The 13,321-nt window shown below is 44.9% G+C and overlaps 1 long non-coding RNA gene across 1 annotated transcript in view; it reads left to right on the top strand.

Moving 5' to 3' along the window:
* Positions 1 to 13,321, top strand: part of LOC135983982 (uncharacterized) — a 66,436-nt gene that overhangs the window by 47,247 nt on the left and 5,868 nt on the right. The window contains exon 3 of the long non-coding RNA XR_010601878.1: positions 6,041 to 6,235. This is a non-coding gene — a long non-coding RNA (uncharacterized LOC135983982). The remainder of the gene's footprint in view (positions 1 to 6,040; positions 6,236 to 13,321) is intronic.

Here is a 13,321-nt window from a genome sequence, read left to right as displayed (position 1 = left end):
GTTACCATATTTCCACAATCAAAAAAGAGGACACTGGGGGGGAGGGGGGGGGGAAGCCCCGCCCCGCCCCGCCCCGCCCCGCCCCGCCCCCATCCTCTCACTTCCCACCCCCTGACTGTCCCCCTCAGAACCCCAACCCCCCCATGCTTTTTGTCCCCTGACTGCCCCCTGCTGAGAACCCCCCACCCTAACTGCCCCCACTAGGACCCTACCTGTCCCCTGACTGCCCAGACCCTTATCCACTCGCATGGGTGGCAGGGTTATAGAAATTTTGGCGGTGCCCAGAACCCCCCCCCCCCACCTGCCTAAGGCTCTGGGAGGGGGATTGGGTGGGGGGAGAAGGTCTGGGGTGCAGGTCCTGGACTGGGGATTAGGGTGCAGGATGGGTGCAGGGTGCAGGTTCTGGGATAGAGTTTGGGTGCTGGGTGCAGGCTCCAGGCTGGGGCAGGGGGTGGGTGTGCAGGAGGGGGTGAGGTGTGCAGGCTCTGGGATGGAGTTTGGGGGTGGGAGGCGGTGCAAAGGGAGGGGGTGCAGGCTTTTGGAGGGAGTTTGAGGGCAGGAGGGGGTGTGTGGGAAGGGGGAGGGGGGTTGGGAGGGAGTTTGGGGATAGGAGGGGATGCAGGGGTGAGGGCTGTGGGTCTGAGGATGAGGGGTTCTTGATGCAGGAGGAGGCTCAGGGATGGAGCAGAGGATTAGGGTGTGGGAGGGATGAGGGCTGGGGCTGAGGGGTTTGGGGCATTGGAGAGGCTCAGGGCTAGGGTGGAAGGGCAGGGTAAGGGCAGCTTGTCTTCCCATTAGTGTATGGGGGCACTAGGACCCGGGGGCAGCAGACAGCCGTTGCTGCTGGCTCTGGCAGTACAAGCAGACAAGGGAGAGGCAGGCAGGGATGGGGGGCCCACAGGAGGTGGGTGCGCGGAGGTGGGGTGGCGGGTGGAGGCCAGGGACCCATCCAACACTCCCTCGCTCCCTGACTGCCCCCCCGACTCCCCTTACCATTCTGGCTCCGCATGTTTGCAAAACACGCTGCCCGGTGGGTCGGTTTGTGTGTTACACAGGGCTGCAGACAGAGGGAGGGGGGAGTAGGGGAGGGCTCTGGCTGCTGGAGGCCAATGGGAGTGGGTCAATTGGCCCAGACACCCAATCAGCAGCCGCACTCTGCATGGAAGGGAGGGAGGGAGGCGAGGGAGAAAAAAAAACCCAGACATTTTAACCTTGTTACCAATTCCTCCCGGACAGCTGTTTAGAGACGCAAAAGCCAGACATGTCCGGGGAAATATGGACGGATCGTAACCCTAGTGGCTAGTCCATGCAGAGGAATACAACCTTGTATTACTACTAATTACTCAGTTAGCTCAAATAATAGAGGTCTGTGCTGTTGATCTAAAGGTTCTAATCCCATTGGTGACCCACCCCCCCACCGCTGCTCGCCAGTCCGTCCTCCCTCCCCCCCTTAGCCCCCTCCCTGCTCGCCACAGGCATCCCTCCTCTCCTTCCCCACTCCTCTCTGCTCAGTTCCCCTGCCGCCAATCACCGGTCCCTCCTCCCCCCCTCCCTGTTCAGGCCCCCTGCTGCCACTCTCTGTGGAGACTTTGAGAGCACAGTGAGCTGAGCTGTTTTTGCCTATCCTGGCAACATGGCTAAAGAACTGCAATGACACTTTTGAATGTAATGAGCAACTGAAGGAAGGCCAAAACTCTGCAAGATTGTGACATCCCACACAAAGTCAAACCACTTTACTCAGGATTTGGCATTGACAGAGCATATGGAATGTCTCTAGCCACTCCAAGTCTGCCTGTAATAGGGCCTATATTTCTGACCCATATAGCAATACAGGTAGTAGATTTTGAACTTTGTCTCCATGCAAAGGTTTTTATGCCTCTATAAGCTAGACATGAACTTCATGCATGAGGCAATGAGACCTGTTAGTTGAACAACGTCTACTTTGCTGTGACTATTTGAATACTGCCTGTAGCATACATAAATGTTCTAAATGGTACTTGACCCCATCTTCGCCTGGGGTTCTGGTGGCCCCAGCTCTGAGGTTCTGGAATGTAGAACCAGGAAAATGTGTCTAAGTTGATCACAAATAATAATGATGGTGTCAGCCATAATATTATGTTTAGGTGATTCCCAAAGCAGGCGGTTAAAAATAGAGTTTAGTGCAATGATGGGCAACCTGCAGCCTGCGGGCCACATGTGGGTCCTCAGGGTACTCCACTGACGGGCCGCAAGACACTTTCTTTACATTGACTGTCCGCAGGCACGGCCACCCACAGCTCCCAGTGGCTGCGGTTTGCTGTTCCCACCCAATGGAAGCTATGGGAAGCAGAAGCCAACATGTGCCTGCGGCCACGCGCCACTTCCTGCAGCAACATTGGCTGGGAATGGTGAACTGTGGCCACTGGGAGCCGTAGGCAGCCAATGTAAACAAACTGTCTCATGGCCCGCCAGCAGATTACCCTGACGGTTGCCCACCACTGGTCTAGTGACTCATTTGGCAGGGTTAATTGCTATTTTATTAGGGACATGAGTTTATGTTTACTTAGCCTCAGGTTTACTGCTCACTGAACTAACATAAACAGGAAGCATTCCAGAGGTGACCTTTTGAATCACTTACAATTTGCATAATTCTTATGCAATTTGATGATGAAGCAGCATTAATATCAGTCTCAGGAGGGACTAAGCCATTCTACCCACCCTCCCAGGTACAGAGAATCTAATTCTTTTATATGCCAAAAATGGGCAGGTGGGAGGGGACTATGAAATGGAGAAGAAAAACAATAGCTCAGTATGGTTGCATGGAAAATGTTTCATATGTGTGTAATACAAGTTATATTTCTAATAGGGTCAGATGTATGTTAGGGCTTGTCTACAATGAGTTCATGGCAAGCTGGGGTGTGAATCTACCCCACACTAGCCTGTGGTGCACTAACTGTCAGTGTGCATCCTGCTGACACGCATTACCAGCTTGTTAACACACTTTGATCTAATCCCATTTCAAAGAGGACTAGATCAAAGTGCATTTATAAACTGTTAATGTATGACAGCAGGATCCATATGCACAGTTAGTCCCCAGCATACTAATGTGGGGTAGATTCACACCCCAGCTTGCTACAAACTAAGGCTTGTAGCCCATAGGGCTAGCTTGCCCTTTTTCACTGCCTTGCCTTTATTATATTTAGCTGCTTTCATTGTACGCAGCTGTAATGCAAGAAACCGATGGCGGTGGGAAGCGGCGCGGGCTGAGGGATGTGCTGGCCGCTGCTTCCCGCAGCCCCCTTGGCCTGGAGCGGCGAACCATGGCCAGTGGGAGCCGCGATCGGCTGAACCTGCAGACGCGGCAGGTAAACAAACTGGCCCGGCCTGCCAGGGTGCTTACCCTGGCGAGCCGCGTGCCAAAGGTTGCCAATCCCTGATATAAAGAATTAAAATTAATCTTTTATAGAAATTTATTTCAATGTTAAATTATAAACATTAGGTCTCATTAAGGAATTTTTTGCTTGTGAAAATTACAAAGTATTTGTTTTCTTTTTCTTTAAAATTTTATTTGAATTTTTTCAGGCTTTTTGAAGAAAAAACAGAAATGTGATGAAAACAGATACTTTCTGCAAAAATATCAATTTTAATTAAAATAAAAAGCCATTTTTCTCTAAGATATCACTTTGGGGGAAATTTTGTATCTAATGCTAATTGGATACCTTATGCATAGAGATAAACTGCTTAATTTTTTTCCCATAAAGCTCTATGACTTCATAGTTAATCAACAGCTATTGGCATATTAAAATGTATATACTTACAATTGCGGTAGCAGCTTTTCTGTGTACATAAAGACTTCTGTGGCAGAGTTCTTTGGGCCTGATTTACATTTCATCTCTTGTATGGTTGGTATAACTACTGAGTTATGGAAATATGTTAAATCAGGCCTTTTATGTGCAGGGATCATAGTAATTTCCTAGATACTAAGCCACGAAGGCTGGGCTTTTCAAAATCCTTGAGGGATTTTTCTGAAACCTAATTCTCATTCATTTTAATAGGAATTTGGCTTCCAAATCCTCTAGATAGCTTTGAAAACTCACAGCCAAAGCCTTCTGTGCAGTAATCTTTAGCTAGTATCTTTCCTCTGAACATGAAAACCTATGCACAGTAGTTTTAGTAGAGTAGCTCACGTTTCTGTGTGTGTATTAAATGCCAGATATGTACTATAACCATCCCAATTCTAGATGTCATCCTTACTTTTGATACAATGGTTTTGGTACACCAAATTCTTTCAGTAACTTTGATCTCAGAGGAAAACATAACAGATGATCTAAGCAAGCAGCTCTATAAGCCTCTAGTCCTTGAAAGGTTCCTAATATAGAATTATAGAATCATAGGACTGGAATGGTTTTCCAACCAGTTGTACACCTACCATATAGTAGCTTTATATGTATATTTCTATACATATATATAATACTATATGTATTCTCCTTCTCTCTCTTACACACATAATCTAGAGGATTATATATATGCCTGACACAAAAGAAAGGATGAAAATACTTTACTGGCTAATTACAGCATATTTTGAGATGCAACAGAGGACAGGGGTTTGATAGTTAAAAATGGGTTTTGTTCTCGACTCTGCTGCTAACTTGCTGTGATGTTGGGCAAGTCACGTCAACTACTCTGTGCCTCTGTTCTTCTCCTACCTTTTAATAATTAAAGATTGTATTACAGTAGTTCCTGGAGGCGCCAACCGAGATCAAGGCCTATGTTGTTTATTTGGACTGTAAACTCCTCAGAGTAGGGCTTGTTTCTTACTGTGTATTTGTACAATGCCTAACACAATGGGGCTTGCTCTCACTTGAGGCCTCTAAGCTGTAGCTGAGGAATAATTTCTCACTATGTCCATCATCGCCTATCCACTAGAATGGAAAAGGGCTAGATTAGTATCTCAGGATTCTGTGGGTTAGGTACTCAAAATCAGCTTTTGAGAGCCCTGACGCCTGGACCATGGCCTTGTCCTCCCCGCTCTGCCAACACTTCACCCCGAAGCCCCTCCTCAGTTTGGCCTCTTCCCCCTGAGACCCCACCCTCTGCTCACTCAAGTGGGGAGTGATAGAGAGGAGTGAGCAACGGGCGAGGCCTCGGGGAGAAGAAGCCAAGTGGGGATGGAGTGTGGGGGAAGGACTACAATCTGGACACCAGGGCCCCTTCTGAGTGTGGGCCATTGGTGCCATTGTAAACCCAATACTGCTCAAGATGTCCCTTGATGCCATACCTGGTTTAAAAGGAGCTTAAGTATTAGGCTGAAATCCTGGTCCCACTGAAGTCAATAGTAAAAAATCCAGTAGGCCTCACACACCTGGGCTTGGCTTCACCTCTGGTGTTTTGGACTCTTTTCTCTGGTTGTGTTGGAGGCCATGTAGCTTCAGCTCTTCAATTTGATGGTCCATGTCCCCTGCTATGTAGTTTCTGTTTTGGGCTGACAGACTACAAAGCTTTCTGTCATCTCTAAATGGCTATCAGAATATTGTATCCTAAGCTGCACTTGGCTCAGCACCCTCCGCCACTGTTCAGGTTGCTGATTCAACTTGACCTACCCTTCATACATTTCACCAGTATGTCATTATTCTAATTATAAATTGAAAAGTCTGCCCAGGACCCAAAACAAATGTTTAAAATGTGTTTTGTTTGGTCTGGTTTTAAATCTTTTATTTATTAATTCATATATTTTCATAAGAACTTTTTTATACTGCTTTCTAAAATAGAATAAATACATTGCTAATATATACTTTGGATCATAGGCATTTGCATTAAATAATATATAGATTGGAGAAAATAGCTAAAATAAAAGGACTTTCAAACCTGAGATGATAGAATTTGTGAAGCTTGGAATTTGAAAAGATTTAAATGCCATTTGTTGATACTAAAAATCAACTACCCTTCCTATGCAGTTCTTGTCCTTCTGCTCTCACACAGTCTTATTGACCTTGTTGCTGTTCCTGATCACCAGTGTCCTCTGGATTTATTTACTGTGGTGGTATTTTCTGTCCCACCAAAGGCACTTGATGGATTTCCTGATGGAACTTCAGGAGGAGGAGGAGTACCCTGGCATCGCAGACTTGCTGTGGAAGATGCTGCTCAGTATAAGTGGCATAGATGCTGATGCCTCATATGTAGACCACCGCTTCTGCTGCAGAACCACACACAGAGACAGGTGGGACCACATCATCATGCAGACTTGGGATGACCAGCAGTAAGTCCAGAACTTTTCATGAAGAAAGTCATGTTACTGGAGTTTTTGAGCAGCTTGCACTCTTCCAGTATAAAGAGACACATCTGAGGTCACCCTTGCCGGTCCAGAAGCAAGTTGCTATAACTGGACACTGTCCATTACCAACCAGTTTGGGGTTGGAAAGTTGATTGTGGGTAAAGTGGTGGTGTTTTCTATGCAGTCAGGCTTGTGGTTTACCACAAACTGGTGGACATTAGAGACATTCTAGAGGTAATTGCTGGTGTTTGGAGAATGGAGTTTTCTAACGGCCAGAGACATTGATAGGGTTTATAGGGCCATAGTTTGATTTCCTCAATGAGCACATAAGTACATAAACTGCAAAGGGTACTTGTGATGGGATGTACCCCCGGGGTGAAGTGTGGAAGCTGTTGGAATCACAGTGCCCCCTAACTATTCAGTTGGGTTGGCCTCTCCCCCTGCTGTGCTGGTGCCACACATCCAGCCCCTTTGGGCCCTATTATCACCCAACATGACAGCAGGTGGCTCCACACCCCTAACTGAGTTCCCTGAGTGCTTTGGCTGGTGCCTCTATTGTTGGTCCATTAGTGGCTTAGGTAATTTCCTAGCTCCGCAGCCATGCACCCCTACTGGAGTATAAACCCAGAATTATATCATCTTCCACTGAACAGAGATCTGTGCAATTCAAGCTAATTAATTAGTCTGTTCCCCCATCAATGTTGGGGAAGATATGCACCAGCCTTTGTTAACGGAGCTAAGATTCCTTAACACTTCACTGAAAAACACACTGGTTAAGATAAAACATGAAACAGGTTTATTTAACTACAGATTTTAAGTGATTATAAAGGATCGCAAAAGATTAAAGCAGGTTACCTAGGAAATCAAACAAAATCACAATCTAAGACTTTTACAAACTAGATATGATTTGAATAAGCAATGTCTCACTATGACTGATGATACAAGCAGGCTTACAGATTCTTGAGGCACGGGCTGCATCTGCTTTACAGCCTGGGTTCCCCTTCCCCATTCAAAGTCCTTTTTCTTCCAGAGATTCTTTCAGGTGTTGAGTTGTGGGAGAGTGAAGACAAGTGATGATGTCACTCCCCATCTTTTATAGTTTCTTCCAGCTTGCTGTAAAGTCTATTCTTTGACATGTCTCTGTGCTCCCTCCGAGGAGGCTTCCTTATACTTAGACTTCTTATGTTAGTGGATTCTTCCCTTGATGGGTGTTGATGACAGCAATTAACACTGTCTGGCTACTCCATTGTTGTACCTGAAAGGCTGGTTTTGGGTGTCTCCAGCCTCGCATCATACTTTAGTAACTCACACATAGCAAGATTTCATAACTTTACATATGATGATAGCACATACAATCCACCAAGATATTAATGTTTAGCAGATCAAGGCTTTTAGAATGATATTTCACAAGGCAAAACATGTCATAATTACATCACCAGGGTAAATATGGGGTGCTTTGGTGTGCGGAGTGTTATAGTAATACTCCATTGTTATGCAGGCACTAGTGGAACTCAGAGGCAGATTTATGGATGCCAATGTGAGCTGTACAGGAAAAGTTCACAATGACAGAGCTTTTTTGCCACTCAGGAGTCTATGTTCGTGGACAGGTTGGGACATTATCCCACCAAATGGCATTGACATAAATGGTGTTACTGCCCCACTGTAATCCTGGGAGACTCAATGTACCCCCTCTTGCTTTGGCTTATGAAACCATATCAGTACCCTGAGCCAGAAAGTGCAGCTACCCCTGTGGGAGCTGGTTGCACCCAAACAGCAGAAGTCAGAGATGCTTTGTGTCTCACATTATAACCTCTTATGGCCCAATGGAAGGGGGGTGGGAATAATAATCATATGAATATGCTTGTGGGAGGAATCTGGGGGCAGGTTCTGACACAGTGTCCGCACTCCAAAAATCCACTCTCTCTCCCCCCACGCTCCCTGTCACACACACACACCTTTTGAAAAGCACATTGCAGCCACTTGAATGCTGGGATAGTTGCCCATAATGCACCGCTCCCAATGCCGCTGCAAATGCTGCAAATGTGGCCACAACAGTGCGCTGTCAGCTGTCAGTGTGGACAGACTGTAGCGCTTTCCCTACTCAGCTGTACAAAGACAGGTTTAACTCACAGCGCTGTACAGCTGCAAGTGTAGCCATACTCTAAAAGACACAACTCACCAATCTGCTTTAATCCATAATTACACACTATGCACTAATATAGGGCATAGAAAATACACAGATCTAGGTTGTGCCCAGCTGCTTCATATGCAAGTTTAGAAAGGGCACAAAATACACACACATCACCTGGGCACAAAAGCAGTTCCTGCATTGCTAGGGATTGTGCTTCCCCTGGCAACAAGACAGCCCAAAGGACCAACATCTATAAAGCATGACTGAGCTCAAAACTTTCAAACCAGCTCTTATTCTAGTTATTCTTAGCGCAAAGTACAGTGTCACACCGACAGACCCCAGTTTTCAGCTGGCAGGATTGAACCTGGGACCGCTGAAACTTAGTGCATGAGCCTCTACTGCATGAGGTAAAAGCCACAGAGCTCATAAACAAGGCAGTAGCAGACTCATCAATCTCCAGAAGGTCTAGGTGGGGGACAGAGCATCCCAACAAGCAGGCATGGATTACATCGACACTTGCTTCTTTGATGTTAAAGAAATTCCTCCATCTGGGAATCTTCTTGGCTTCTCCATGCTTCATTTTGACCCTGCTTGATTACAGATTTCACCCATTGTTTCTTAACCACAGCACCAATTTTCATTCTATGAAAGAGATGAATGGTATTTCCCTGGTGTATGGGAATGATTCCATATTGGAAATCAAATGTTGCAGTGGTTTCCATAACTGTAAACATATGGTGTGCAATTTAGAGATTCTGCTTATCAGAGAGAAGAATAAACATGTTAGACTCTGAAGAATGGAAGCCTAAAGGTAACAGTTGCCTTTTCTACATATTTGGGAAGCCTTCTGTACTAGGAAACTCTGCGTATGAACATACTGGAACCTCCTGAATTAGATAATCTCTCAGTATGAATGTGTATGTTTAAGTGTATACAAACCTGAACAATCTTATATAGAAACTATGTTTTGGGGGAGTGGGGGAGGCAGGGAAGAGAGAAACTTCAGTTCAACCTGATTGGTAGTTTTAACTTTCCTATTGGCCAGCAGGAATTGTTTCTGTCAATTGTAATTTCAAATGGATCCAATGGAAGAGAGAAAGGAGGTCTGAGCTTGTGCTGTCACAAACTGCTTACTGAAAATGAGAACTGGTAGACATGAATATGCAAGTCGATTTTCTCTGAAAGCCTGCTTATATAAAACTGACAAAAGGGAGGGAAGGTGGGGGGTAAGGGGATTTTCAACATCTCTCCTACAAACTCCTCCCCCCATGCCTTCAGTCCATAATTCCCATTGACATTCAGTTGGATTTGTGCTTGGAGTCCCAAGTCATATATCAGCTTTTGAAAACTCCACACAAGGTGAAAGGACACTCTAGAGAAATAATTATCTGGACCTGAAAGATATTGGAGGAGAGGAAGCAGTCTCAGGAATAAGAAGTGTTAGAGAGGAAATACCATTATTGTCTTTTTAAGGGCCTGGGGCCAGGAGCCTTGCAGTGAGGGTGGAAGTAAACCTCCCCTCTTGTCCAACCAATTGGTGATGAACTAGGAGAAGGAAAACAGAATAAATGCTGCCTTTTTTCCTCATGGCAAGGCAGACACCAATAAACGTTAGGAATTAGTGAGCATTCTGAGGGCAAATTATGGAAAAGGTGACAGCTGAGGGAGAAGCTGGCAATGGTACCCATGCTTGGCTAAGCCAGAGCTTAAACCCAGAAACAAGAGATGAGGGCTCCTGCTTAAGGAAGGGCTGAAAAGGAGAAACCCCAGGAAGGAACTGGGAAGGACTCCAGAAACAAAGGCTATTTACAGGTTCAAGAAAGAATAAACTGAAGGAAGGGCCCAGAGATTTCTATCTGGCTGGAGCCTGAGAAGATTAATGTCGCTGTGTGCAAGCTCCTCCTTATTCTTGTGGCTGTCATTAATGAATGGGACCCTTAGTAAGGGGAGTGTGTGACAGTCATTGCTCGGGGGTGGGTGGGTAGGGGAGAAGTGGTCAGAGGCTTTGGCCCATGACTGGTAGTGTAGCCCCAGCCCCCACATTTCACCAGGCTGTGACCCAAGGTGCTTTAAGATTGCAGATAGCCCTGACAACCAGGGGCACTTAAGGCTGTCCTCCCTGGGCCACTTCCTATTCCCCCTCCCCCCATAATTGTCCCAAGATTGCCATCTGGGTTAAGGTGGTGTGAAAGGTGTCCGCTCACCACAAGACACCTCCTGGCAGCTGCATGGAGCATAGTAGCTCCCCCTCTCTCAGCGCAGCAACTGCTTCCTCCTGCAGCATGGCCTTCCCCTGGGACCATGTCAGTCCTAAAGCTTTCCCCTTCTGGAGCTGTCCAGACAAAACAAAGGGGAGTAATAAAACCCAGAGGTCATATGAGAGGGAGAGGAGACTGATCGCCTCTCAGGCTGTCCCTGCAGCAGGTCTTCCTTTCCCTCAGGGATGGAATGTTGGGCACTAGTTTTAGGGAGAGATTCTGCCTTTCCTTCAGCTCTTCTCTGCTGCAGCTATAGGAGGTCTGCTCTCTACACAGATCTGCCATCAAATGAGTTGTCCTTTTAACTCTTTCTCCAGTTAGTGCATTTCCTACAAGTGTAGTGGGGCAGGGCTGGCTGAGCTCAAAGTAATTCCTTAATCCTCCGTTGCCCAGTGTGGGGTTTGTATATTCCATCACAGAGTGCTTTTGACAAAAAAGATCTGTCTAAAGCTGTTTATAACCTGGGTAAAGGGCAGGGAGGCAGGGCTCATCTATGGTGCCACACCTGATCAAAACAGGCTGCATCTCTATGTGTTGCTGCTGAGCCCATCAGCTGCTATTCTTCTGCATTACTCTATTTACCATGAAGTTGTATTGTAGTTATTGTGCTCTGTAAAATCTATTTTCTATGTAGTATTATTTATGTGTACATACATTTAAATAACAGTTTGCTGAGATAACTGTATCAGGAAGTTCCAGTGTGCTGGCACTTAGTTTTCTAGTTCAGAAGTCTTCATGAATATGTAGGCAAGGCAGATGCTACCTCTAGGCCTCTAGTCTTTGGAATCTAATTTGTTTATTCTTTCCTTAGACAAGTAGGTCCCCTAACTAGCAATTCATGAGTATGTAAGGTGCTGTGAGCCTCGAGAGGGGAAATGTCCAAGGGCAGAAAAATGTGTGTTTATTCAACTCAGAGAAAGAGAATTATCTTTTCTTAAAATCAAAGGTAATCTATTGTTTGTGTACTGGATTAAAGTGAATGTGCATCTGTCACAAACATTATGTTACAGAGTTCTAAAAACACCTTTCCATGAATACCGAAAGTAAACAGGGAATAAAAATCTTTGGCTGATTGGTCAATACTGGAAAATATTCCCAACCCCATCCATATACCACAGGAAACACATTAGCAAAGACAATGTTTTCATAGTATGGATAATAGAAGAAATAAGTGAGCACATGCAATTCAAGTAAATTGGTTATATAAGAACGGCTGTACCGGGTCAGACCAAAGGTCCATCTAGCCCAGTATCCTGTCTACCGACAGTGGCCAATGCCAGGTGCCCCAGAGGGAGTGAACCTAACAGGCAATGATCAAGTGATCTCTCTCCTGCCATCCATTTCCATCCTCTGACAAACAGAGGCTAGGGACACCATTCCTTACTCATCCTGGCTAATAGCCATTAATGGACTTAACCACCATGAATTTATCCAGTTCTCTTTTTAACGCTGTTATAGTCCTAGCCTTCACAACCTCCTCAGGTAAGGAGTTCCACAAGTTGACTGTGTGCTGCGTGAAGAAGAACTTCTTTTTATTTGTTTTAAACTTGCTGCCTATTAATTTCATTTTTGACCCGTAGTTCTTGTATTATGGGAATAAGTAAATAACTTTTCCTTATCCACTTTCTCCACATCACTCATGATTTTATATATCATATCCCCCTTTAGTCTCCTCTTTTCCAAGCTGAAGAGTCCTAGCCTTTTTAATCTCGCCTCATATGGGACCTGTTCCAAACCCCTAATCATTTTAGTTGCCCTTTTCTGAACCTTTTCTAGTACCAGCATATCTTTTTTGAGATGAGGAGACCACATCTGTATGCAGTATTCGAGATGTGGGCGTAGCATTGATTTATATAAGGCCAATAATATATTCTCAGTCTTATTCTCTATCCCCTTTTTAATGATTCCTAACATCCTGTTTGCTTTTTTGACCGCCTCTGCACACTATGTGGACATCTTCAGAGAACTATCCACAATGACTCCAAGATCTTTTTCCTAACTCGTTGTAGCTAAATTAGCCCCCATCATATTGTATGTAGAGTTGGGGTTATTTTTTCCAATGTGCATTACTTTACATTTATCCACATTACATTTCATTTGCCATTTTGTTGCCCAATCACTTTGTTTTGTGAGTTTTTGTGGTTACAAAGGTATAAAGCAGACTTAGCATTTGAACCCTCTTGTTTTGCATGAACTGAAATGCAGCTTACCTTAACAACATATTTATTTGGGTAACAACAACAAAATACATTTTTAAAGTCTTTGTTCCTCAGAAATTTACCATGATGTACTCTAATAAATAATCCTTCTAATGGATGACTGTGCATAGACCTGTGTCCAGTATGCACAATATGTAATGTCCTGCCTTCTTATACATTTAAAGAAATGTAGCCAAATATTCCCCATCCTCAAACTAGAATACTAGTTTCCCATTATCTTCAGAATACAGATCAAAGTCAACTTTATTTTTATAACCTTCTTTGGACTCTATCCAGCTTATCTCATAGAAATTGTGTGTTTCTACACATTCAGCACAATCTAGTATGATCCTCCTCTCTTTGTATTAATTCCATTACATTCAATGGCACTATTTGCATGAGTGAAATCATGCATGTGCATAACTGTTTGTGGGATCACAAACACTAATGCCCAAAGGGTCCAATTTTGTAAAGCTTCCACATA

This window comes from Chrysemys picta, chromosome 1, assembly GCF_011386835.1.
Source record: "Chrysemys picta bellii isolate R12L10 chromosome 1, ASM1138683v2, whole genome shotgun sequence".
NCBI classification, from domain to species: domain Eukaryota; kingdom Metazoa; phylum Chordata; order Testudines; family Emydidae; genus Chrysemys; species Chrysemys picta.
The sequence above is the reverse complement of the archived record's forward strand: the minus strand, read 5'-3'. Positions and strand labels throughout refer to the sequence as shown.